This window comes from Primulina tabacum, chromosome 10, assembly GCF_025594145.1.
Source record: "Primulina tabacum isolate GXHZ01 chromosome 10, ASM2559414v2, whole genome shotgun sequence".
Lineage (NCBI taxonomy): Eukaryota > Viridiplantae > Streptophyta > Magnoliopsida > Lamiales > Gesneriaceae > Primulina > Primulina tabacum.
Window position 1 is genome coordinate 37747687 of NC_134559.1, and position 23951 is coordinate 37771637.

The 23951-nt window shown below is 43.3% G+C and overlaps 18 non-coding genes and 5 pseudogenes across 18 annotated transcripts; all 23 read right to left on the reverse strand.

Moving 5' to 3' along the window:
• Positions 1-505: 505 nt before the first annotated feature.
• LOC142516318 (5S ribosomal RNA) lies at positions 506-624 on the reverse strand. The gene has a single exon (XR_012812119.1). It is a non-coding gene; the product is annotated as a 5S ribosomal RNA (ribosomal RNA).
• Positions 625-1303: 679 nt separating this feature from the next.
• Positions 1304-1422, reverse strand: LOC142513672 (5S ribosomal RNA). Its single transcript, XR_012809606.1, has one exon. It is a non-coding gene; the product is annotated as a 5S ribosomal RNA (ribosomal RNA).
• Positions 1423-3565: 2143 nt separating this feature from the next.
• On the reverse strand, positions 3566-3684 carry LOC142513235 (5S ribosomal RNA). Its single transcript, XR_012809193.1, has one exon. It is a non-coding gene; the product is annotated as a 5S ribosomal RNA (ribosomal RNA).
• A 683-nt stretch (positions 3685-4367) lies between these two features.
• Positions 4368-4491, reverse strand: LOC142507222 (5S ribosomal RNA). Its single transcript, XR_012805483.1, has one exon. It is a non-coding gene; the product is annotated as a 5S ribosomal RNA (ribosomal RNA).
• A 684-nt stretch (positions 4492-5175) lies between these two features.
• LOC142512066 (5S ribosomal RNA) lies at positions 5176-5293 on the reverse strand (annotated as a pseudogene).
• Positions 5294-7782: 2489 nt separating this feature from the next.
• Positions 7783-7899, reverse strand: LOC142510052 (5S ribosomal RNA). Its single transcript, XR_012808191.1, has one exon. It is a non-coding gene; the product is annotated as a 5S ribosomal RNA (ribosomal RNA).
• A 684-nt stretch (positions 7900-8583) lies between these two features.
• LOC142511871 (5S ribosomal RNA) lies at positions 8584-8703 on the reverse strand (annotated as a pseudogene).
• Positions 8704-9380: 677 nt separating this feature from the next.
• Positions 9381-9499, reverse strand: LOC142516084 (5S ribosomal RNA). Its single transcript, XR_012811898.1, has one exon. It is a non-coding gene; the product is annotated as a 5S ribosomal RNA (ribosomal RNA).
• A 678-nt stretch (positions 9500-10177) lies between these two features.
• Positions 10178-10298, reverse strand: LOC142509506 (5S ribosomal RNA). Its single transcript, XR_012807677.1, has one exon. It is a non-coding gene; the product is annotated as a 5S ribosomal RNA (ribosomal RNA).
• Positions 10299-10980: 682 nt separating this feature from the next.
• Positions 10981-11113, reverse strand: LOC142510075 (5S ribosomal RNA; annotated as a pseudogene).
• A 684-nt stretch (positions 11114-11797) lies between these two features.
• Positions 11798-11916, reverse strand: LOC142515727 (5S ribosomal RNA). Its single transcript, XR_012811556.1, has one exon. It is a non-coding gene; the product is annotated as a 5S ribosomal RNA (ribosomal RNA).
• A 681-nt stretch (positions 11917-12597) lies between these two features.
• On the reverse strand, positions 12598-12716 carry LOC142512146 (5S ribosomal RNA; annotated as a pseudogene).
• Positions 12717-13332: 616 nt separating this feature from the next.
• LOC142509852 (5S ribosomal RNA) lies at positions 13333-13451 on the reverse strand. The gene has a single exon (XR_012808001.1). It is a non-coding gene; the product is annotated as a 5S ribosomal RNA (ribosomal RNA).
• Positions 13452-14134: 683 nt separating this feature from the next.
• Positions 14135-14253, reverse strand: LOC142506544 (5S ribosomal RNA). The gene has a single exon (XR_012804833.1). It is a non-coding gene; the product is annotated as a 5S ribosomal RNA (ribosomal RNA).
• A 681-nt stretch (positions 14254-14934) lies between these two features.
• Positions 14935-15052, reverse strand: LOC142516733 (5S ribosomal RNA). The gene has a single exon (XR_012812513.1). It is a non-coding gene; the product is annotated as a 5S ribosomal RNA (ribosomal RNA).
• Positions 15053-16798: 1746 nt separating this feature from the next.
• Positions 16799-16917, reverse strand: LOC142507080 (5S ribosomal RNA). The gene has a single exon (XR_012805345.1). It is a non-coding gene; the product is annotated as a 5S ribosomal RNA (ribosomal RNA).
• A 655-nt stretch (positions 16918-17572) lies between these two features.
• LOC142516260 (5S ribosomal RNA) lies at positions 17573-17691 on the reverse strand. Its single transcript, XR_012812063.1, has one exon. It is a non-coding gene; the product is annotated as a 5S ribosomal RNA (ribosomal RNA).
• A 2398-nt stretch (positions 17692-20089) lies between these two features.
• On the reverse strand, positions 20090-20213 carry LOC142510163 (5S ribosomal RNA). The gene has a single exon (XR_012808291.1). It is a non-coding gene; the product is annotated as a 5S ribosomal RNA (ribosomal RNA).
• Positions 20214-20897: 684 nt separating this feature from the next.
• On the reverse strand, positions 20898-21016 carry LOC142510675 (5S ribosomal RNA; annotated as a pseudogene).
• Positions 21017-21700: 684 nt separating this feature from the next.
• On the reverse strand, positions 21701-21819 carry LOC142509746 (5S ribosomal RNA). The gene has a single exon (XR_012807903.1). It is a non-coding gene; the product is annotated as a 5S ribosomal RNA (ribosomal RNA).
• A 334-nt stretch (positions 21820-22153) lies between these two features.
• LOC142507408 (5S ribosomal RNA) lies at positions 22154-22272 on the reverse strand. Its single transcript, XR_012805667.1, has one exon. It is a non-coding gene; the product is annotated as a 5S ribosomal RNA (ribosomal RNA).
• A 683-nt stretch (positions 22273-22955) lies between these two features.
• Positions 22956-23074, reverse strand: LOC142517315 (5S ribosomal RNA). Its single transcript, XR_012813068.1, has one exon. It is a non-coding gene; the product is annotated as a 5S ribosomal RNA (ribosomal RNA).
• Positions 23075-23758: 684 nt separating this feature from the next.
• On the reverse strand, positions 23759-23876 carry LOC142507596 (5S ribosomal RNA). The gene has a single exon (XR_012805849.1). It is a non-coding gene; the product is annotated as a 5S ribosomal RNA (ribosomal RNA).
• Positions 23877-23951: the final 75 nt, after the last annotated feature.

Sequence of the window (23951 nt, forward strand, 5' to 3'; positions counted from 1 at the left end):
AAATTATATCTGAAACAGTCGAAATAATTGTTTTTAATGAGTTAACCGTCTCCGGAGTAATCTGCATCATAACCTTCCGCACAGAACCGGCTCACGACAGCAAAAATCGCTAAATGTTCCCAGAAAATAGAAAAAAAAATAAGAAGAAGAAAGTAGCGAATGTAAAGCTATTATTATGCCTGGGATACGATAAAATGGGACCGGAATCGAATTTCTGACTTCCTAAGCGGATTTCTCGAGAAAACGGAAGCTTAACAGAAGCGTTAAATCGCAAATTAGAGGGTCTTAGAGAAGGAATTCGGCTAAAATCTGTTCAGCTCATTGCGTAGAAATGAGTCTCATCCTTTTGCCCGTTTACAATCAAATTAGCCTTCAATTTTGTCCAAATCCGGCAGTGCCCGAGCTACATTGATTTCACATGTCTTATCTGGTCCCGATCGTGATTCAGATGATTTGAGCCGAAAATCATCTGTCTACAAGTAATCAAAAATAGAAAAACACGAAAAGGATACAACACGAGGACTTCCAAGGGGGTCGCCCACCCTAGTACTGCTCTCGCCCAAGCACGCTTAACTTCGGAGTTCTGATGGGATCCGATGCATTAGTGCTGGTATGATCACACCCGACATTGAGTGGGATGTTTATTCTTATATCCCTCGAGTACGTGTGGAGCGGGAGGCGATGGACAACACGCGACACTGTTCTCGCCCAATCAGAACCATGAAGTTAAGCGTTCTGGTGCGATGCAGAGCTTGGATGGGTGACCTCCCTGGGAAGTCCTTGTGTCGCGACCGTTTACGTAAATTATGGATAAAACTGTCGAAATAATTTTTTTAATGAGTTAACCGTCTCCGGAGTAATATGCGTCACCCTTCCGCACAGATCCTGCTCAAGACAACAAAAATCGCTAAATGTTCTCAGAAAATAGAAAAAAAATTAGAAGAAGAAAATAGCGAATGTAAAGCTATTATTATGCCTGGAATACGATAAAATGGAACCGGAATCGAATTTCGGACTTCCTAAGCGGATTTCTCGAGGAAACAGAAGCTTAACAGAAGCGGAAAATCGCAAATTAGAGGGTCTTAGAGAAAGAATTCGGCTAAAATCTCGCCAGCTCATTGCTGAGTAATGAGTCTCGTTCGTTTGCCCGTTTACAATCAAATTAGCCCACAATTTTGTCAAAATCCGGCAATGCCCGAGCTACGTTGATTTCACATGTCTTATCTGGTCCCGATCGTGATTCAGATGATTTGAGCCGAAAATCATCTGTCAACAAGTAATCAAAAATAGAAAAACACGAAAAGGGGTGCAACACGAGGACTTCCAAGGGGGTCACCCATTCTAGTACTGCTCTCGCCCAAGCACGCTTAACTTCGGAGTTCTGGTGGGATCCGGTGCATTAGTGCTGGTATGATCGCACCCGACATTGAGTGGGATGTTTATTCTTATATCCCTCGAGTACGTGTGGAGCAGGCGGCGATGTACAACACGCGGCACTGCTCTCGCCCAATCAGAACCATGAAGTTAAGCGTTCTGGCGCGATGGCAGGGCTAGGATGGGTGACCTCCCTGGGAAATCCTCGTGTCGCGACCGTTTACGTAAATTATAGATAAAACAGTCAAAATAATTGTTTTTAATGAGTCAACCGTCTCCGGAGTAATATGCGTCATACCCTTCCGCACAGAAACTGCTCAAGACAACAAAAATCGCTAAATGTTCCAAGAAAATAGAAAAAAAAATTGAGAAGAAAAAATAGCAAATGTAAAGCTATTATTATGCCTCTAATACGATAAAATGGAACAGAAATCGTATTTAGAACTTGCTAAGCGGATTTCTCGAGGAAATGGAAGCTTAACAGAAGCGGAAAATCGCAAATTAGAGGGTCTTAGAGAAGGAATTCGGCTAAAATCTCGCCAGCTCCTTGCGGAGTAATGAGTCTCGTTCGTTTTCCCGTTTACAATCAAATTAGGCTTCAATTTTGTCCAAATCCGGCAGTGCCCGAGCTACGTTGATTTCACATGTCTTATCTGGTCCCGATCGTGATACAGATTATTTGAGCCGAAAATCATCTGTCAACAAGTAATCAAAAATAGAAAAACACGAAAAGGGGTGCAACACGAGGACTTCCAAGGCGGTCACCCATCCTAGCACGCTTAATTTCGGAGTTCTGATGGGATCCGTGCATTAGTGCTGGTATGATCGCACCCGACATTGTGTGGGATGTTTATTCTTATATCCCTCGAGTACGTGTGGAGCGGGCGGCGATGGACAACACGCGGCACTGCTCTCGCCCAATCAGAACCATGAAGTTAAGCGTTCTGGCGCGATGGCAGAGCTAGGATGGGTGACCTCCCTGGGAAACCCTCGTGTCGCGACCGTTTACTTAAATTATAGCTAAAATAGTCGAAATAATTGTTTTTAAATAGTCAACCTTCTCCGGAGTAATCTGCGTCATACCCTTCCGCACAGAACCGGCTCACAACAACAAAAATCGCTAAATGTTCACATAAAATAGAAAAAAAAAAATAAGAAGAAAATAGCGAATGTAAAGCTATTATTATGCCTGAGATACGATAAAATGAAACCAGAATCGAATTTCGGACTTTCTAAACGGATTTATCGAGGAAACGGGAGCTTAACAGAAGCGGAAATTCGCAAATTAGAGGGTCTTAGAGAAGGAATTCGGCAAAAATCTCTCCAGCTCATTGCGGAGTAATGAGTCTCGTTCGTTTGCCCGTTTACAATCAAATTATGCTACAATTTTGTCCAAAATCCGGCAGTGCCCGAGCTACGTTGATTTCACATGTCTTATCTGGTCCCGATCGTGATTCAGATGATTTGAGCCCAAAATCGTCTTTCAACAAGTAATCAAAAATAGAAAAAAAAGAAAATGGGTGCATCACGAGGACTTCCCAGGGGGTCACCCATCGAGGGGCGATGGACAACACGCGGCACTGCTCTCGCCCAATCAGAACCATGAAGTTAAGCGTTCTGGCGCGATGATAGAGCTAGGATGGGTGACCTCCCTGGAAAGTCCTCATGTCGTGACCGTTTACATAAATTATCGCTAAAATTGTTGAAATAATTGTTTTTAATGAGTTAACCATCTCCGGAGTAATCTGCGTCATAACCTTCCGCACAAAACCGGGTCACGACAACAAAAATCGCTAAATGTTCCCTGAAAATAGAAAAAAATTAAGAAGAAAAAAAGTAGCGAATGTAAAGCTATTATTATGCCTAGGATACGATAAAATGGAACCGGAATCGAATTTCGGAATTCCTAAAAAGATTTCTCGAAGAAACGGAAGCTTAACCGAAGCGGAAAATCGCAAATTAGAGGGTCTTAGAGAAGGAATTCGGTTAAAATCTCGCCAGCTCATTGCGTAGTAATGAGTCTCGTTCGTTTGCCCATTTACAATCAAATTAGGCTACAATTTTGTCCAAATCCAGCAGAGCCCGAGCTACGTTGATTTCACATGTCTTATCTGGTGCCGATCAAGATTCAGATGATTTGAGCCGAAAATCGTCTGTCAACAAGAGTAATCAAAAATAGTAAAACAAGAAAAGGGTGCAACACGAGGACTTTCCAGTGGGTCACCCATCCTAGTACTGCTCTCGCCCAAGCACGCTTAACTTCGGAGTTCTGATGGGATCCGGTGCATTAGTGCTGGTATGATCGCACCCTACATTGCGTGGGATGTTTATTCTTATATCCCTCGAGTACGTGTGGAGTGGGCGGCGATGGACAACACGCGGCACTGCTCTCGCCCTATCATAACCATGAAGTTAAGCGTTCTGGCGCGATGCTAGAGCTAGGATGGGTGACCTCCCTGAAATGTCCTCGTGTCGTGATCTTTTACATAAATTATCGCTAAAACTGTTGAAATAATTGTTTTTAATGAGTTAACCATCTCCGGAGTAATCTGCGTCATACCCTTCCGCACAAAACCGGCTCACAACAACAAAAATCGCTAAATGTTCCCAGAAAATTGAAAAAAAAATAAGATGAAGAAAATAGCGAATGTAAGCTATTATTATGCCTGGAATACGATAAAATGGAACAGAAATCGAATTTAGAACTTGCTAAACGGATTTCTCGAGGAAACATAAGCTTAACAGAAGCGGAAAATCGCAAATTAGAGGGTCTTAAAGAAGGAATTCGTCTAAAATCTCGCCAGCTCATTGCGGAGTAATGAGTCTCGTTCGTTTGCCCGTTTACAATCAAATTAGCCTACAGTTTTGTTCAAATCCGGCAGAGCCCGAGCTACATTGATTTCACATGTCTTATCTGGTGTCGATCGAGATTCAGATGATTTGAGCCGAAAATCATCTGTCAACAAGTAATCAAAAATAGAAAAACAAGAAAAGGGGTGCAACACAAGGACTTCCCAGGGAGTCGGGTCACCCATCCTAGTACTGCTCTCGCCCAAGCACGTTTAACTCCGGAGTTCTGATGGGATCCGGTGCATTAGTGCTGGTATGATCGCACCCGACATTGATTGGGATGTTTATTATTATATACCTCAAGTACGTGTGGAGCGGGCGGCGATGGACAACAAGCGGCACTACTCTCGCCCAATCAGAACCATGAAGTTAAGCGTTCTGGCGCGATGGCAGAGCTAGGATGGGTGACCTCCCTGAGAAGTCCTCGTGTCGCGACCGTTTATGTAAATATTGGAAAAAACAGTCGAAATAATTATTTTTAATGATTTAACCGTCTCCGGAGTAATCTGCGTCATACCCTTCCGCACAGAACCGGCTCACGACAACAAAAATCGCTAAATATTCCCAGAAAATAGAAAAAAAAAATAAGAAGAAGAAAATAGCGAATGTAAAGCTATTATTATGCTTGGGATACGATAAAATGGAATGGAATCGAATTTCGGACTTCCTAAGCGGATTTCTCGAGGAAACGGAAGCTTAACAGAAGCGGAAAATCGCAAATTAGAGCGTCTTAAAGAAGGAATTCGGCTAAAATCTCGCCAGATCATTGCGGAGTAATGAGTCTCGTTCGTTTGCCCGTTTACAATCAAATTAGGCTACAATTTTGTCCAAATCCGGCAGTGCCCGAGCTACGTTGATTTCACATGTTTTATCTGGTCCCGATCGAAATTCAGATGATTTGAGCCGAAAATCGTCTGTCAACAAGTAATCAAAAATAGAAAAACACAAAAAGGGATGCATCACAAGGACATTCCAGGGGGTCACCCATCCTAGTACTGCTCTGGCCCAAGCCACTTAACTTCGGAGTTCTGATGGTATCCGGTGCATTAGTGCTGGTATGATCGCATCCGACATTGAGTGAGATGTTTATTCTTATATCCCTCAAGTGCGTGTGGCGCGGGCGGCGATGGACAACAAATAAATCCTTATATTATTTCGAAAATTCTGATTCAGCCCTTAAACGTTCGTAAATTGCCCTTAGGTCCCAAATCTTTCGAAATATTGCATTTTGGTCCCTTAAATTTCGATACTTGCATGTTTATTTTATATGCCGGAACGTAAATTTTATCCGTGTGGGTTTTTCAATAAAAAAATACGAACTTTTTGGCAATCCGGCTATTTAATTCCCAAACTATTTTTACCAAAACATTACTAATATTTTAATTAATTATAATATAGACTAATTGGCTTAATTAGGGGCTTATTAGGCCTAAAGCCTTGTTAGTGTTTAATTAAGTATATAATATGTAAACCTTTCCCATAACCCTACGATTCTTTAAAAAGGACACGGCCACTCTTCTGAAAGTACCTAGATTACACGGCACACACATGCTTAAAAATCGAGGCAAACTTTCGAGCATTGCCAAGGGAAAGTCTTAGCCAAGGTTCTTGCTCCGTTCTTCGTCATCGTCAACGGTTTTTCGTGTATAAATTACGCATAGGCACACCTATTCTTCCCTTCAAACTATCATCACATCATATTATATTTTTATGCATGAAAATTTTGGGAAACAAGTGACACTTTGAATTATTTTCGTTTTTATGCAATCCATGAAATTCCAAGCATGATTTTGATTCAAACTTTTGTCGTTTACATGTATATACGGGCTGACATGATATAGGTTATGTTAAGGCATGATTTTACGCGGGATTTAGAGTCCTAGATAATCACCTTAACACCACACATGCAATAGAACACAAGCTGTGCAGCAACTTGCTGTCATGGAGCAAAGGGGTTAGGTTTTATTGTTGCAAGGGCTAGGGCTTGCTTGGCTGGTTCCAGGGGTTAGCCAAGGTCGTGGGTGAGTTAGGGATAGAGTCCTAGCCATGCTAGGACTCGCGCTCAAGGGCTGGGAAGGAGTCCTAGCAGGCTATGACTCCCACCGGAGAATCAAGGGGAATTGCGTGCAGGGTTCTGGGCTTGTTGCAGGCTGGTGGGCATGGTCCAGGGGGCTTGGGCTGGGTCAGGTCGAGTCCTTAGGGTCCTTAGCGGGTGCACAACAGGTTGGTTCAGTGGCTGGGTTCGTTGGTAGATGCAGGGAAGCTTGATCAAGAGTCCTTGTCCAACAAGGATTTCTCGGCCATCTTATGGTAAAGGAGTATGGAGCTTGTTTTTTGGTTTGGGCTGTTTTCCATGGGATCTTTGGGCCCAGTAGCGTACTTTAGGATGTTGGTCAAGTTTTGGATCAACATGGTTCGGGGGTAACTCGTGAAAATCAAGAGATGGCTCGGGGTCGAAGATTTTGGTTCATTAGGGTTTTTAAAACTTGGGAAAATTGAAAAATGGTTCACGGGGGTTGAGTCGTGGTTCATAAGGGCTAAAATAATATAAAAAGACTAAATTCTCAACTGGTACCAACACTTAGGAATCTAGGTACATAAGCCTGGAGGTCCTGGGTTCAAGTGTTGGGGAAGGCGAAAGAAACCACTTACCAGGGATGAGATATTCTATGAGTGACGGTGCATTGGCATGGGCCGAGGCCCATGCTGGACAATCCTAACGACCCATGAACTGTAGTGGTGTGTGGGTATGGGCCGAGGCCTTTGTTGGTTCAGCCTAATGGCCCATGATCATTACAAAAAAAAGCGCTTTTTTTGTAACGATCATGGGCCATTAGGCTGAACCAACAAAGGCATCGGCCCATGCTGGACCATCCTAACGACCCATGACAAGTAGTGGTGCGTGGGTATGGGCCGAGGTCTTTGTTGGTTCAGCCTAATGGCCCATGATCATTATAGCAATGCTCTCGCCCAATCAGAACCATGAAGTTAAGCGTTCTGGCGCGATGGTAGAGCTAAGATGGGTGACCTCCCTGGGAAGTCCTCGTGTCGCGACCGTTTACGTAAATTATGGATAAAACAATCGAACTAATTGTTTTTAATGAGTTAACCGTCTCCGAGTAATCTGCGTCATACCCTTCCGCACAGAACCGGCTCACGACAACAAAAATCGCTAAATGTTCCCAGAAAATAGCAAAAAAAAAAATAGCGAATTTAAAGTTATTATTATGCCTGGGATAAGATAAAATGGAACCGGAATTGAATTTCGGACTTCCTAAGCGGATTAATCGAGGAAACAGAAGCTTAACAGAAGCGGAAAATCGCATATTAGAGGGTCTTAGAGAAGGAATTCGGCTAAAATCTTGCCAACTCATTTAGGAGTAATGAGTCTCGTTCGTTTGCCCGTTTACAATCTAATTAGGCTACAATTTTGTCCGAATCTGGCAGAGCCCGAGCTACGTTGATTTTACATGTCTTATCTGGTCCCGATCGTGATTCAGATGATTTGAGCCGAAAATCGTCTGTGAACAAGTAATCAAAAATAGAAAAACACGAAAAGGGTTCCAACACGAGGACTTCCCAGGTGGTCACCCATCCTAGTACTACTAGCCCAAGCACGCTTAACTTCGGAGTTCTGACTGGATCCAGTGCATTAGTACTGGTATGATCGCAACCGACATTGAGTGGGGTGTTTATTCCTATATCCCTCGAGTACGTGTGGCGCGAGCGGATATGGACAACACGCGGCACTGCTCTCGCCCAATCAGAACCATGAAGTTAAGCGTTCTGGCGAGATGGCAGAGCTAGGATGAGTGACCACCCTGGGAAGTCCTCGTGTCGCGACCGTTTACATAAATTATAGCTAAAACAGTCGAAATAATTGTTTTTAATTAGTTAACCGTCTCCGGAGTAATCTCCGTCATTCCATTCCGCACAGAACCGGCTCACGACAACAAAAATCTCTAAATGTTCCCAGAAAATAGAAAAAAAATAAGAAGAAGAAAATAGCGAATGTAAAGCTATTATTATGCCTGGGATACGATAAAATGGAACCGGAATCGAATTTAGGACTTCCTAAGCGGATTTTCTCGAGGAAACAGAAGCTTAACAAAAGCGGAAAATCGCAAATTAGAAGGTCTTAGAGAAGGAATTCGGCTAAAATCTCGCAGGCTCATTGCGGAGTCATGAGTCTCGTTCGTTTGCCCGTTTACAATCTAATTAGGCTGCAATTTTGTCCAAATCCGGTAGTGCCCGAGCTACGTTGATTTCACATGTCTTATCTTGTCCCGATCGAGATTCAGATGATTTGAGCCGAAAATCGTCTGTCAACAAGTAATCAAAAATAGAAAAACACGAAAAGGGATGCAACACAAGGACTTTTTAGTCGGTCACCCATCCAAGTACTGGTCTCACCCAAGCAAGATTAACTTCAGAGTTCTGATGGGATCCGGGTGCATTAGTGCTGGTATGATCGCACCCGACATTGAGTGGGATGTTTATTCTTATATCCCTCGAGTACGTGTGGAGCGGGCTGCGATGGACAACACGCGGCACTGGTCACGCCTAATCAGAACCATGAAGTTAAGCGTTCTGGAGCGATAGCAGAGCGAGGATGGGTGACCTCCCTGGGAAATCCTAGTGTCGCGACCCTTTACGTAAATTATGGCTAAAATTGTCGAAATAATTGTTTTTAATGAGTTAACCATCTCCGGAGTAATCTGTGTCATACCCTTCCAAACAGAACAGGCTAACGACAACAAAAATCGCTAAATGTTTCCAGAAAATAAAAAAAAAAGAATAAAATAGCGATTGTAAAACTATTATTATGCCTGGGATACGATAAAATGGAATCGAAATCGAGTTTCGAACTTCGTAAGCGGATTTATCGAGGAAACGAAAGCTTAACCAAAGCGGAAAATCGCAAATTAGAGGGTCTTAGAGAAGGAATTCGGCTAAAATCTCGCCAGCTCATTGCGAAGTAATGAGTCTCGTTCATTTGCCCGTTTACAATCAAATTAGGCTACAATTTTTTCCAAATCCGGCAGTGCCCGAGCTATGTTGATTTCACATGTCTTATCTTGTCCTGATCGAAATTCAGATGATTTGAGCCGAAAATCGTCTGTCAACAAGTAATTAAAAATAGAAAAACACGAAAAGGGGTGCAACACGAGTTCTTCCCAGGGGGTCAATCATCCTAGTGCTGCTCTCGCCCAAGCACGCTTAACTTCGGAGTTCTGATGGGATCCGGTGCTTTAGTGCTGGTATGATCGCACCCGACATTAAGTGGGATATTTATTTTTATATCCCTCGAGTACTTGTAAAGCGGGCGGCGATGGACAACACGCGGCACTGATCTCGCCGAATCAGAACCATGAAGTTAAGCGTTCTGGCGCGATAACAGAGCTAGGATGGGTGACCTCCCTGGGAAGTCCTCGTGTCGCGATCCATTACGTAAATTATGGATAAAACAATCGAAATAATTGTTTTTAATGAGTTAACCGTCTCCGGAGTAATCTGCGTCATACCCTTCCGCAAAGAACCGGATAACGACAACAAAAATCGCTAAATGTTCCCAGAAAATAAAAAAAAATAAGAAGAAAATAGCGAATGTAAAACTATTATTATGCCTGGGATATGATAAAATGGAACGAAATTGAATTTCGGACTTCCTAAGCGGATTTCTCGATGAAACAGAAGCTCAACAGAAGCGGAAAATCGCAAATTAGAGGGTCTTAGAGAAGGAATTGGGCTAAAATCTCGCCAGCTCATTGCGGAGTAATAAGTCTCGTTCGTTTGCCCGTTTACAATCAAACTAGGCTACTATTTTGTCCAAATCCGGCAGTGCCCGAGTTACGTTGATTTCACATGTATTTTCTGGTTTCGATCGTGATTCAGATGATTTGAGCCAAAAATCGTCTGTCAACAAGAAATCAAAAATAGAAAAACACGAAAAGGGGTGCAACACGAGGACTTCCCAGTGGGGGAAACCCATCCTAGTACTGCTCTCGCCCAAGCACGCTTAACTTCGGAGTTCTGATTGGATCCAGTGTATTAGTACTGGTATGATCGCAACCGACATTAAGTGGGATGTTTATTTTTATATCCCTCGAGTACGTGTGGCGCGAGCGGCGATGGACAACACGCGGCACTACTCTCGCCAAATCAGAACCATGAAGTTAAGCGTTCCGGCGAGATGGCAGAGCTAGGATGGGTCACCTCCCTGGGAAGTCCTCGTGTCGCGACCGTTTACGTAAATTATAGCTAAAACAGTCAAAATAATTGTTTTTAATGAGTTAACCATCTCCGGAGTAATCTGCGTCATACCCTTTTGCACAGAACCGACTCACGACCACAAAAATCGCTAAATGTTCCTCGAAAATAGAAAAAAAATTAGAAGAAGAAAATAGTGGATGAAAAGCTATTATTATGCCTGGGATACGATAAAATGGAATCGGAATCGAATTTAGGACTTCCTAAGCGGATTTCTCGAGGAAACGAAAGCTTAACATAAGCGGTAAATAGCAAATTAGAGGGTTTTAGAGAAGGAATTCGGCAAAATCTCGCCAGCTCATTGCGGAGTAATGAGTCTCGTTCGTTTGCCCGTTTACAATCAAATTAGCTTGCATTTTTGTCCAAATCCGGCAGTGCCCGAGCTACGTTGATTTCACATGTCTTATCTGGTCTCGATCGAGATTCAGATGATTTGAGCCGAAAATCGTCTGTGAACAAGTAATCAAAAATAGAAAAACACGAAAAGGAGTACAACACGAGGACTTCCCAGGGGGTCACCCATTCTAGTACTGCTCTCGCCCAAGCACTCCTGCCCAAGCACGCTTAACTTCGCAGTTCTGATTGGATTCGGTGCATTAGTGCTGGTATGATCGCACCCGACATTGAGTGGGATGTTTATTCTTATATCCCTCGAGTACGTGTGGAGCGGGCGGCGATGGACAACACGCAGCACTGCTCTCGCCCAATCAGAACCATGAAGTTAAGCGTTCTGGCAAGATGGCAGAGCTAGGATGGGTGACCTCTCTGGGAAGTCCTCGTGTCACGACCGTTTACGTAAATTATAGCTAAAACAGTCGAAATAATTGTTTTTAATGAGTTTACCGTCTCCGGAGTGATCTGTGTCATACCCTTCCGCACAGAACCGGCTCACGACCACAAAAATCGCTAAATGTTCCCAGAAAATAGAAAAAAAAATAAGAAGAAGAAAATAGTGAATGTAAAGCTATTATTATGCCTGAGATACCATAAAATGGAACCTGAATCGAATTTTGGTCTTTCTAAGCGGATTTATCGAGGAAACGGAAGCTTAACAGAAGCGGAAAATCGCAAATTAGAGGGTCTTAGAGAAGGAATTCGGCTAAAATCTCGCCAGCTCATTGCGGAGGAATGAGGCTTGTTCGTTTGACCGTTTACAATCAAATTAGGCTACAATTTTGTCCAAATCCGGCAGTGCCCGAGCTACGTTGATTTCACTTGTCTTATCTGGTCCCAATCGAGATTCAGATGATTTGAGCCGAAAATCGTCTATCAACAAGTAATCAAAAATAGAAAAACAAGAAAAGGGGTGCAACACGAGGACTTCCCAGGGGGTCACCCATCCTAGTACTTCTCTCGCCCAAGCATGCTTAACTTCTGAGTTCTGATGGGATCCGATGCATTAGTGCTGGTATTATCGCACCCGACATTGAGTGGGATTTTTATTCTTATATCCCTCGAGTACGAGTGGAGCGGGTGGCGATAGACAACACGCGGCACTGCTCTCGCCCAACAGAACCATGAAGTTAAGCGTTCTGGCGCGATTGCAGAGGTAGGGTGGGTGACCTCCCTGGGAAGTTCTCGTGTCGCGACCGTTTACGTAAATTATGGCTAAAACAGTAGAAATAATTGTTTATAATGAGTTTACCATCTCCGGAGTAATCTGCGTCATAGGCTTCCGCACAGAACCGACTCACGACAATAAAAATTGCTAAATGTTCCGAGAAAATAGAAAAAGATAAGAATAAGAAAATAGCGAATGTAAAGCTATTATTATGCTTGGGATACGATAAAATGGAATCGGAATCGAATTTCGGACTTCCTTAGCGGATTTCTCGAGGAAACGGAAGTTTAACAGAAGCGGAAAATCGCAAATTAAAGGGTCTTAGAGAAGGAATTTGGTTAAAATCTTTCCACCTCATTGCGGAGCAACGAGTCTCGTTCGTTTGCCCGTTTACAATCAAACTAGCCTACAATTTTGTCCAAATCAGGCAGTGCCCGAGCTACGTTAATTTCACATGTCTTTTTTGGTCACGATCGAGATTCAGATGATTTGATCCGAAAATAGTCTGTCAAGAAGTAATCAAAAATAGAAAAACACGAAAAGGGGTTTAACACGAGGACTTCCCAGGGGGTCACCCATCCTAGTACTGCTCTCGTCCAAGCTCGCTGAACTTCAAAGTTCTGATGGGATCCGATGCATTAGTGTTGGTATGATCGCACCCGACATTGAGTGGGATAATTATTCTTATATCCCTCGAGTACGTGTGGAGCTGGCGGCGATGGACAACACGCGGCACTGCTCTCGCCCAATCAGAACCATGAAGTTAAGCATTCTGGCGCGATGGCAGAGCGAGGATGGACCTCCTGGGAAGTTCTCGTGTCGCGACGATTTACGTAAATTATGGCTAAAACAGTCGAAATAATTGTTTTTAATGAGTTAACCATCTTCGGAGTAATCTTCGTCATACCCTTCCGCTCAGAACTGGCTCACGACAACAAAAATCGCTAAATGTTCCCAGAAAATAGAAAAAAAAAGAAGAAAATAGCGAATGTAAAGCTATTATTGTGTCGGGATACGATAAAATGGAACCGGAATCGAATTTTGGACTTCCTAAGCGGATTTCTCGAGGAAACGGAAGCTTAACAGAAGCGGAAAATCGCAAATTAAAGGGTCGTAGAGAAGGAATTCGGCTAAAATCTCGCCACCTCGTTGCGGGGTAATAAATATCGTTCGTTTGTCAACAAGTAATCAAAAATATATGGTCCCGATCGAGATTCAGATGATTTGAGCCGAAAATCGTCTGTCAACAAGTAATCAAAAATAGAAAAACACGAAAAAGGGTGCAACACGAGGACTTCCCATGGGGTGACCCATCCTAGTACTGCTCTCGCCCAAGCACGCTTAACATCGGAGTTCTGAAGGGATCCGTTGCATTAGTGCTTGTATGATCGGACCCGACATTGAGTGGGATGTTTATTCTTATATCCCTCGAGTACGTGTGGAGCGGGCGGCTATGGACAACACGCGGCACTGCTCTCGCCCAATAAGAACCATGAAGTTAAGCGCTCTAGCGCGATGGCAGAGCTAGGATGGGTGACCTCCCTAGGAAGTCCTCGTGTCGCTACCGTTTACGTAAATTATGGATAAAATAGTCGAAATAATTGTTTTTAATGAGTTAACCGTCTCCGGAGTAATCTCCGTCATTTCCTTCCGCACAGAACCGGCTCACGACAACATAAATCTCTAAATGTCCCCAGAAAATAAAAAAAAAATAAGAATATGAAAATAGCGAATGTAAAACTATTATTATGCCTGAGATACGATAAAATGGAATCGAAATCGAATTTCGGACTTCCTAAGCGGATTTCTCGAGGAAACGGAAGCTTAACAGAAGCGGAAAATCGCAAATTAGAGAGTCTTAGAGAAGAAATTCGGCTAAAATCTCGCCAGCTCATTGCGGAGCAAAGAGTCTCGTTCGTTTGCCCGTTTACAATCAAATTAGTCTACAATTTTGTCCAAATCCGACAGTGCCCGAGTTACGTTGATTTCACATGTCTTATTTTGTCACAATCGAGATTCAGATGATTTGAGCCGAAAATCGTCTGTCAATAAGTAATCAAAAATAGAAAAACAGGAAAAGAGGTGCAACACGAGGACTTCCCAGGGGGTCACCCATCCTAGTACTGCTCTCGACCAAGCACGCTTAACTTCTGAGTTCTGATGGGATCCGGTTCATTAGTGCTGGTATTATCGCACCAGACATTGAGTGGGATTTTTATTCTTATATCCCTCGAGTACGTGTGGAGCGGGCGGCGATGGACAACACGCGGCATTGCTCTCGCCCAATAAGAACCATGAAGTTAGCGTTCTGGCGCGATGGCAGAGCTATGATGGGTGACCTCCCAGGGAAGTCCTCGTGTCGCGACCGTTTACGTAAATTATGGCTAAAACAGTTGAAATAATTGTTTTTAATGAGTTAATCGAATCCGGAGTAATCTACCTCATACACTGCCGCACAGAACCGGCTCACGACAACAAAAATCGCTAAATGTTCCCAGAAAATAGAAAAAATTAAGAAGAAGAAAATAGCAAATGTAAAGCTATTATTATGCCTGGGATACGATAAAATGGAACCGGAATCGAATTTCGAACTTCCTACGCGGATTTCTCGATGAAACGGAAGCTTAACAAAAGCAGAAAATCGCAAATTAGAGGGTCTTAGAGAAGGAATTCGGCTAAAATCTCGTCAGCTCATTGCGGAGTAATGAGTCTCGTTCGTTTGCCCGTTTACAATCAAATTAGGCTACAATTTTTTCCAAATCCGGCAGTTCCCGAGCTACGTTGATTTCACATGCCTTATCTGGTCCCGATCGAGATTCAGATGATTTGAGCCGAAAATTGGCTGTCAACAAGTAATCAAAAATAGAAAATCACGAAAAGGGGTGCAACACGAGGACTTCCAAGGGGTCACCCAGCCTAGTACTGCTCTTGCCCAAGCACGCTTAACATCGGAGTTCTGATGGGATCCGGTGCATTAGTGCTGGTATGATTGCACCCGACATTGAGTGGGATGTTTATTCTTCTTATATCTCTCGAGTACGTGTGGAGCGGGCGACGATGGACAACACGCGGCACTGCTCTGGCCCAATCAGAACCATGAAGTTAAGCTTTCTCGCGCGATGGCAGAGCTAGGATGGGTGACCTTCCTTGGAAGTCCTCGTGACGCGACCGTTTACGTAAATTATGGCTAAATAGTCGAAATAATTATTTTTAATGAGTTAACCGTTTCCGGAGTAATCTACGTTATACTCTTCCGCACTGAACCGGCTCACGACAACAAAAATTGCTAAATGTTCCCAAAAATACAAAAAAAAATAAGAAGAAGAAAATTGCGAAGGTAAAGCTTATATTATGCCTGGGATATGATAAAATGGAACATGAATCGTATTTCGAACTTCCTAAGCGGATTTCATTAGGAAACGGATAATTAACAGAAGCGGAAAATCGCAAATTAGAGGGTCTTAGAGAAGGAATTCGGCTAAAATCTCGCCAGCTCATTGCGGAGTAATGAGTCTCGTTCGTTTGCCCGTTTACAATCAAATTAGCCTACAATTTTGTCCAAATCCGGCAGTGCCCGATCTACATTGATTTCCCATGTCTAATCTGGTCCCGACCGAGATTCAGATGATTTGAGCCGAAAATCGTCTGTCAACAAGTAATCAATAATAGAAAAACACGAAAAGGGGTACAACCCCAGGACTTCCAAGGGGGTCACCCATCCTAGTACTGCTCTCGAGTACGTGTGGAGCTGGCGGCGATGGACAACACGCGTGCCACTGCTCTCGTCCAATCAGAACCATAAAGTTAAGCGTTCTGGTGCGATGGTAGAGCTAGGATGGGTGACCTCCCTGGGAAGTCCTCATGTCACGACTCCTTACGTAAATTATAGGTAAAACAGTCGAAATAATTGTTTTTAATGAGTTAAACGTCTCCGGACTAATTTGTGTCATACCCTTCCGTACAGAAGCGGCTCACCCATAATAGTACTGCTCTCGCCCAAGCACGCTTAACTTCGGAGTTCTGATGGGATCCGGTGCATTAGTGCTGGTATGATCGCACCCGACATTGAGAGGGATTTGTATTCTTATATACCTCGAGTACGTGTGGAGCGGGCGGCGATGGACAACACGCGGCACTGCTCTCGCTCAATCAGAACCTTGAAGTTAAGCGTTCTGGCGCGATGGAAGAGCTAGGATGGGTGACCTCCCTGGGAAGTCCTCGTGTCGCGATCGTTTACTTAAATTATGGCTAAAACAGTCGAAATAATTGTTTTTTATTAGTTAATCGTCTCCGGAGTAATCTGAGTCATACCCTTCCGCACAGAACCGGCTCACAACAACAAAAATCGCTAAATGTTCCCAGAAAATAGAAAAAAATAAGAAGAAGAAAATAGCGAATGTAAAGCTATTATTATGCATGAGATACGATAAAATGGATCTGGAATCGAATTTCGAACTTCCTAAGTGGATTTCTCGAGGAAACGGAAGCCTAGCAGAAGCTGAAAATCTCAAATTAGAGGGTCTTAGAGAAGGAATTAGGCTAAAATCTCGCCACCTCGTTGCGGAGTGTTGAGTCTCGTTCGTTTGCCCGTTTACAATCAAATTAGCCTACAATTTTGTCCAAATCCGACAGTGCCCGATCTACGTTGATTTCACATGTCTTATCTGGTCCCGATCGAGATTCAGATGATTTGAGCCAAAAATCGTCTGTCAACAAGTAATCAAAAATAGAAAAACACGAAAATGGGTGCAACACGAGGACTTCCAAGGGGGTCACCCACCCTAGTACTGCTCTCGCCCAAGCACGCTTAACTTCGGTGTTCTGATGGGATCCGGTGCATTATTGCTGGTATAATCGCACTCGAAATTTAGTGGGATTTTTATTCTTATATCCCTCGAGTACGTGTGGAGCGGACGGCGATGGACCACACGTGGCACTTCTCTCGGCCAATCAGAACCATGAAGTTAAGCGTTCTGGCACGATGGCAGAGCTAGGATGGGTGACCTCCCTCGAAAGTCCTCGTGTCGCGACCGTTTACGTAAATTATGGATAAAACAGTCGAAATAATTGTTTTTAATGAGTTAACCGTCTCCGGAGTAATCTGCGTCATACCCTTCCGCACAGAACCGGCTCACGACAACAAAAATTGCTAAATGTTCCCAGAAAATAGAAAAAAATTATGAATAAGAAAATAACGAATGTAAAGCTATTATTATGCCTGAGATAAGATAAAATGGAACCGAAATCGAATTTCGAACTTCCTAAGCGGATTTCTCGAGGAAACGGAAGCTTAACAGAAGCGGAAAATCTCAAATTAGAGTGTCTTAGAGACGGAATTCGGCTAAAATCTCGCCAGCTCATTGCGGAACAATCAAATTTGGTTACAATTTTGTCAAAATCCGGCAGTGCCCGAGCTACGTTGATTTCACATGTCTTATCTGGTCCCGATCGAGATTCAGATGATTTGAGCCGAAAATCGTCTGTCAACAAGTAATCAAAAATAGAAAAACACGAAAAGGGGTGCAACACGAGGACTTCCCACGTGGTCACCCATCCTAGTACTGCTCTCGCCCAAGCACGCTTAACTTCGCAGTTCTGATGGGATTCAGTGCATTAGTGCTGGTATGATCGCACTTGACATTGAGTGTGATGTTTATTCCTATATCCATCGAGTACGTAGGAGCAGGCGGCGATGGACAACACTCGCCACTGCTCTCGCCCAATCAGAACCATTGAGTTAAGCGTTCTGGCGCGATGGAAGAGCTAAGATGGGTGACACTCCCTGGTAAATCCTCGTGTCGCGATCGTTTACGTAAATTATGGCTAAAACAGTCGAAATATTTGTTTTTATTGAGTTAATCGTCTCCGGAGTAATCTGCGTCATACCCTTCCGCATAGAACCGGCTCAAGACAACAAAAATCGTTAAATCTTCCCAGAAAATAGAAAAAAAATTAAGAAGAAGAAAATAGCGAATGTAAAGCTATTATTATGCCTGGGATACGACAAAATGAAACCGGAATCGAATTTCGGACTTCCTAAGCGGATTTCTCGAGGAAACAGAAGTTTAACAGAAGCGGAAAATCGCAAATTAGAGGGTCTTAGAGAAGGAATTCGGCTAAAATCTCGTCAGCTCATTGCGGAGTAATGAGTCTCGTTCGTTTGCCCGTTTACAATCAAATTATCCTACAATTTTTTCAAAATCCGGCATAGCCCGAGCTACGTTTATTTCCCATGTGGTCCCGATCGAGATTCAGATGATTTGAGCCGAAAATTTTCTGTCAACAAGTAATCAAAAATAGAAAAACACGAAAAGGGGTGCCCTTCCGCACAGTACCGGCTCACGACAACAAAAATCGCTAAATGTTCCCAGAAAATAGAAAAAAAAATAAGAATAAGAAAATAGCGAATGTAAAGCCATTATTATGCCTGAGATACGATAAAATGGAACCAGAATCGAATTTCAAACTTCCTTAGCGGATTTCTCGAGGAAACGGAATCTTAACAGAAGCAAAAAATCTCAAATTAGAGTGTCTTAGAGAAGAAATTCGGGTGAAATCTTGTCAAATCATCGCGGAGTAATGAGTCTCGTTCGTTCGCCCGTTTACAATCAAATTAGGCTACAATTTTGTTCAAATCTGGCAGTGCCCGAGCTACGTTAATTTCACATGTCTTATCGGGTCCTGATCGAGATTCAGATGATTTGAGCCAAAAATCGTATGTCAACAAGAAACCAAAAATAGTACTGCTCTCGCCCAAGCATGCTTAACTTCGGAGTTCTGATGGGATCTGGTGCATTAGTGCTGGTATGATCGCACCCGACATTGAGTGGGATTTTTATTCTTATATCCCTCGAGTACGTGTGGAGCAGGCGGCGATGGACAACACGCGGTACTGCTCTCGCCCAATAAAAACCATGAAGTTAAGCCTTCTGGCGCGATGGCAGAGCTAGGATTGGTGACCTCCCTGGGCAGTCCTCGTGTCGCGACCGTTTACGTAAATTATGGCTAAAACATTCGAAATAATTGTTTTTAATGAGTTAACCATCTCCGGAGTAATCTTCGTCATATCCTTCTGCACAGAACCGGCTCACGACAATAAAAATCGCTAAATGTTCCCAGAAAATAGAAAAAAATAAGAAAAAGAAAATAGCGAATGTAAAGCTATTATTATGCTTGGTATACTATAAAATGGAACCGAAATCGAATTTCAAACTTGCTTAGAAGATTTCTCAAGGAAACGGAAGATTAACAGAATCGGAAAATCGCAAATTAGAGGGTCTTATAGAATGAATTCGGCTAAAATCTCGCCAGCTCGTTGCGGAGTAATGAGGCTCGTATGATCGCTTAGTGCATTAGTGCTGGTATGATCGCACCCGACATTGAGTGGGATGTGTATTCTTATATCCCTCGAGTACGTGTGGAGCGGGCGGCGATGGACAACACGCGGCACTTCTCTCGCCCAATCAGAACCATGAAGTTAAGCGTTCTGGCGTCCTCGTGGGCAGTCCTCGTGTCGCGATTGTTTATGTAAATTATGGCTAAAACAGTCGAAATAATTGTTTTTAATGAGTTAACCGTCTCCGGAGTAATCTGCGTCATACCCTTCCGCACAGAACCGGCTCACGACAACAAAAATCGCTAAATGTTCCCAGAAAATAGAAAAAAATTAAGAATAAGAAAATAACGAATGTAAAGCTATTATTATGCTTGAGATAAGATAAAATGGAACCGGAATTTAATTTCGAACTTCCTAAGCGGATTTCTCGAGGAAACGGAAGCTTAACAGAAGCGGAAAATCGCAAATTAGAGGGTCTTAGAGAAGGAATTCGGCTAAAATCTCGCCAGCTCATTGCGAAGGAATGAGTCTCGTTCGTTTGCCCGTCTACAATCAAATTAGGCTACAATTTTGTCAAAATCCGGCAGTGCCCAAGCTACGTTGATTTCACATGTCTTATCTGGTCCCGACCGAGATTCTGATGATTTGAGCCGAAAATCGTCTGTCAACAAGTAATCAAAAATAAAAAAACACGAAAAGGGGTGCAACACGAGGACTTCCTAGGGGGTCGGGTCACCCATCCTAGTACTGCTATCGCCCAAGCACGCTTAACTTCGGAGTTCTGATGGGATCCAGTGCATTAGTGCTAGTATGATCGCATCCGACATTGAGTGGGATGTTTATTCTTATATCTCTCGAGTACGTGTGGAGCGGGCGGCGATGGAAAACACGTGGCACTGCTCTCGCCCAATTAGAACGATGAAGTTAAGCGTTCTGGCACGACGGAAGAGCTAGGATGGGTGACCTCCCTGGGAAGACCTCGTGTCGCGACCGTTTACGTAAATTATCGCTAAAACAGTCGAAATAATTGTTTTTAATGAGTTAACCGTCTCCGGAGTAATATGCGTCATACCCTTCCGCACAGAACCGGCTCACGACAACAAAAATCGCTAAATGTTCCCAGAAAATAGAAAAAAAAAATAAGAAGAAGAAAATAGCGAATTTAAAGATATTATTATGATTGGGATACGATAAAATGGAACAGTAATCGAATTTCGAACTTCCTAAGCTGATTTCTCAAGGAAACAGAAGCTTAAAAGAAGCGGAAAATCGCAAATTAGAGGGTCCTAGAGAAAAAATTCAACTAAAATCTCACCAGCTCATTGCGGAGCAATGAGTCTCGTTCGTTTGCCCGTTTACAATCAAATTAGCCTACAATTTTGTCAAAATCCGGCATAGCCCGAGCTACGCTGATTTCAGAAGTCTTATCTGGTCCCGATCGAGATTCAGATGATTTGAGCCCAAATCGTCTGTCCACAAGTAATCAAAAATAGAAAAACACGAAAAGGGGTGCAACAATAGGGCTTCACAGGGAGTCACCCATCCTAGTACTGCTCTCGCCCAAGCACGCTTAAGTTCAGAGTTCTGATGGGATCTGGTGCATTAGTGCTGGTATGTTCGCACCTGACATTGAGTGTGATGTTTATTCTTATATCCCTCGAGTACGTGTGGAGCGGGCGGCGATGGACAACACGCGGCACTGCTCTCGCCCAATCATAACTATGAAGTTAAGCGTTCTGGCGCGACGGCAGAGCTAAGATGGGTGACCTCCCTTGGAAGTCCTCGTGTCTGGACCGTTTACGTAAATTAGGGCTAAAACAGTCGAAATAATTGTTTTTAATGAGTTAACCGTCTCCGGAGTAATCTGCGTCATACCCTACTACACAGAACCGGCTCACGACAACAAAAATTGCTAAATGTTACTAAAAAATAGAAAAAAATAAGAATAGGAAAATAGCGAATGTAAAGCTATTATTATGCATGAGATACGATAAAATGAAACCAGAATCGAATTTTGAACTTTCTAAGCGGATTTCTCGAGAAAACGGAAACTTAACAGAAGCGGAAAATCTCAAATTAGAGGGACTTAGAGATGGAATTAGGCTAAAATCTCGCCACCTCGTTGCGGAGTAATGAGTCTCGTTCTTTTGCCCGTTTACAATAAAATTAGCCTACAATTTTGTCCAATTCCGGCAGTGCCCGAGCTACGTTTATTTCCCATGTCTTATCTGGTCCCGATCGAGATTCAGATGATTTGAAATGAAAAATCGTCTGTCAACAAGTAATCAAAAATAGAAAAACACGAAAAATAGGTGCAACAAGAGGACTTCCTAGGGGGTCACCCATCCTAGTACTGCTCTCGCCCAAGCACGCCTAACTTCGGAGTTCTGCTGAGATCCAGTGCATTAGTGCTGGTATGATCGCACCCGACATTGAGTGGGATACGATAAAATGGAACCGGAATCGAATTATGAACTCACTAAGCGGATTTCTCAAGGAAACAGAAGCTTAACAGAAGCGGAAAATCGCAAATTAGAGGGTCTTAGAGAAGGAATTCGGCTAAAACTCGCCACCTCGTTGCGGAGTATTGAGTCTCGTTCGTTTGCCCGTTTACAATCAAATTAGCCTACAATTTTGTCCAAATCCAGCAGTGTCCGATATACGTTGATTTCGCATGTCTTATATGGTTTCGATCGAGATTCAGAAGATTTGAGCCAAAAATCGTCTGTCAATAAGTAATCAAAAATAGAAAAACACGAAGAGGGGTGCAACACGAGGACTTCCCAGGGGGTCACCCGTTCTAGTACTTCTCTCGCCCAAGCATGCTTAACTTTGGAGTTCTGATGGGATCTGGTGCATTAGTGCTTGTATGATCGCACCCAACATTGTGTGGGATGTCTATTCTTATATCCCTCGAGTACGTGTGGATCGGGCGGCGATGGACAACACACAGCACTATTATTGCCCAATCAGAACCATGAAAATAAGCGTTCTGGCGCGATGGCAGAGCTAGGATGGGTGACCTCCCTGGAAATTCCTCGTGTCGCGACCGTTTACGTAAATTATGGCTAAAACATTTGAAATAATTGTTTTTAATGAGTTAACCGTCTCCGGAGTAATCTGCGTCATACCCTTCTGCACAGAACCGGCTCACGACAATAAAAATCGCTAAATGTTCCCACAAAATAGAAAAAAAAATAAGAAGAAGAAAATAGCGAATGTAAACCTATTATTATGCCTGAGATACGATAAAATGGAACAGGAATCGAATTTCGAACTTTCTAAGCGGATTTCTCGAGGAAACGGAAGCTTAACAGAAGCGGAAAATTGCAAATTAGAGGGTCTTAAAGAAAGAATTCGGCTAAACTCTCGCTAGCTCATTGCGGAGTAACGAGTCTCGTTCGTTTGCCCGTTTACAATCAAATTAGCCTACAATTTTGTTCAAATCCGGCAATGCCCGACCTGCTTTGATTTCACATGTCTTATCTGGTCCCGTTCGAGATTCAGATGATTTGAGCCTAAAATCGTCTGTCAACAAGTAATCAAAATTAGAAAAAATGAAAAGGGGTGTAACACGAGGACTTCCCAGGGGGTCATCCATCCTAGTACTTCTCTCGCCTAGGCACGCTTAACTTCAGAGTTCTGATGGGATCCGGTGCATTAGTGCTGGTATGATCGCACCAGACATTGACTGGGATGTTTATTCTTATATCCCTCGAGTACGTATGGAGCGGGCTGCGATTGACAACACGCGGCACTTCTCTCGCCCGATCAGAACCATGAAGTTAAGCGTTCTGGCGCGATGGCAGAGCTAGGATGGTTGACCTCCCTGGGAAAACCTCGTGTCGCGACCATTTACGTAAATTATAGCTAAAACAGTCGAAATAATTGTTTTTAATGAGTTAACCGTCTCCGGAGTAATCTGCGTAATACCCTTCCGCACACAACCGGCTCACGACAACAAAAATCGCTAAATGTTCCAAGAAAATAGAAAAAAAAATAAGAAGAAGAAAATAGCGAATGTAAAGCTATTATTATGCCAGGGATACGATAAAATGGAACCGGAATCGAATTTCGAACTTCCTAAGCGGATTTCTCGCGGAAACGCAAGCTTAAGGGAAGCGAAAAATTGTGAATTAGAGGGTCTTAGAGAAGGAATTCGGCTAAAATCTCGTCACCTCGTTGCGGAGTAATGAGTCTCGTTCGTTTGCCCGTTTACAATCAAATTAACCTACAATTTTGTCCAAATCCGGCAGTGCCCGAGCTACGTTGATATCACATGTCTTATCTTGTCCCGATCGAGATTCAGATGATTTGAGTCGAAAATCGTCTGTCAACAAGTAATAAAAAAAAGAAAAACACGAAAAGGGGTGCAATACCAGGACTTCCCAAGGATCACCCATCCTAGTACTACTCTCGCCCAAGCACGCTTAACTTCGGAATTCTGATGGGATCCAGTGCATTAGTGCTGGTTTGATTGCACCCAACATTGACAACGATATTTATTCTTATATCCCTCGAGTACGTGTGGAGCGAGAGGCGATGGACAACACGCGGCAC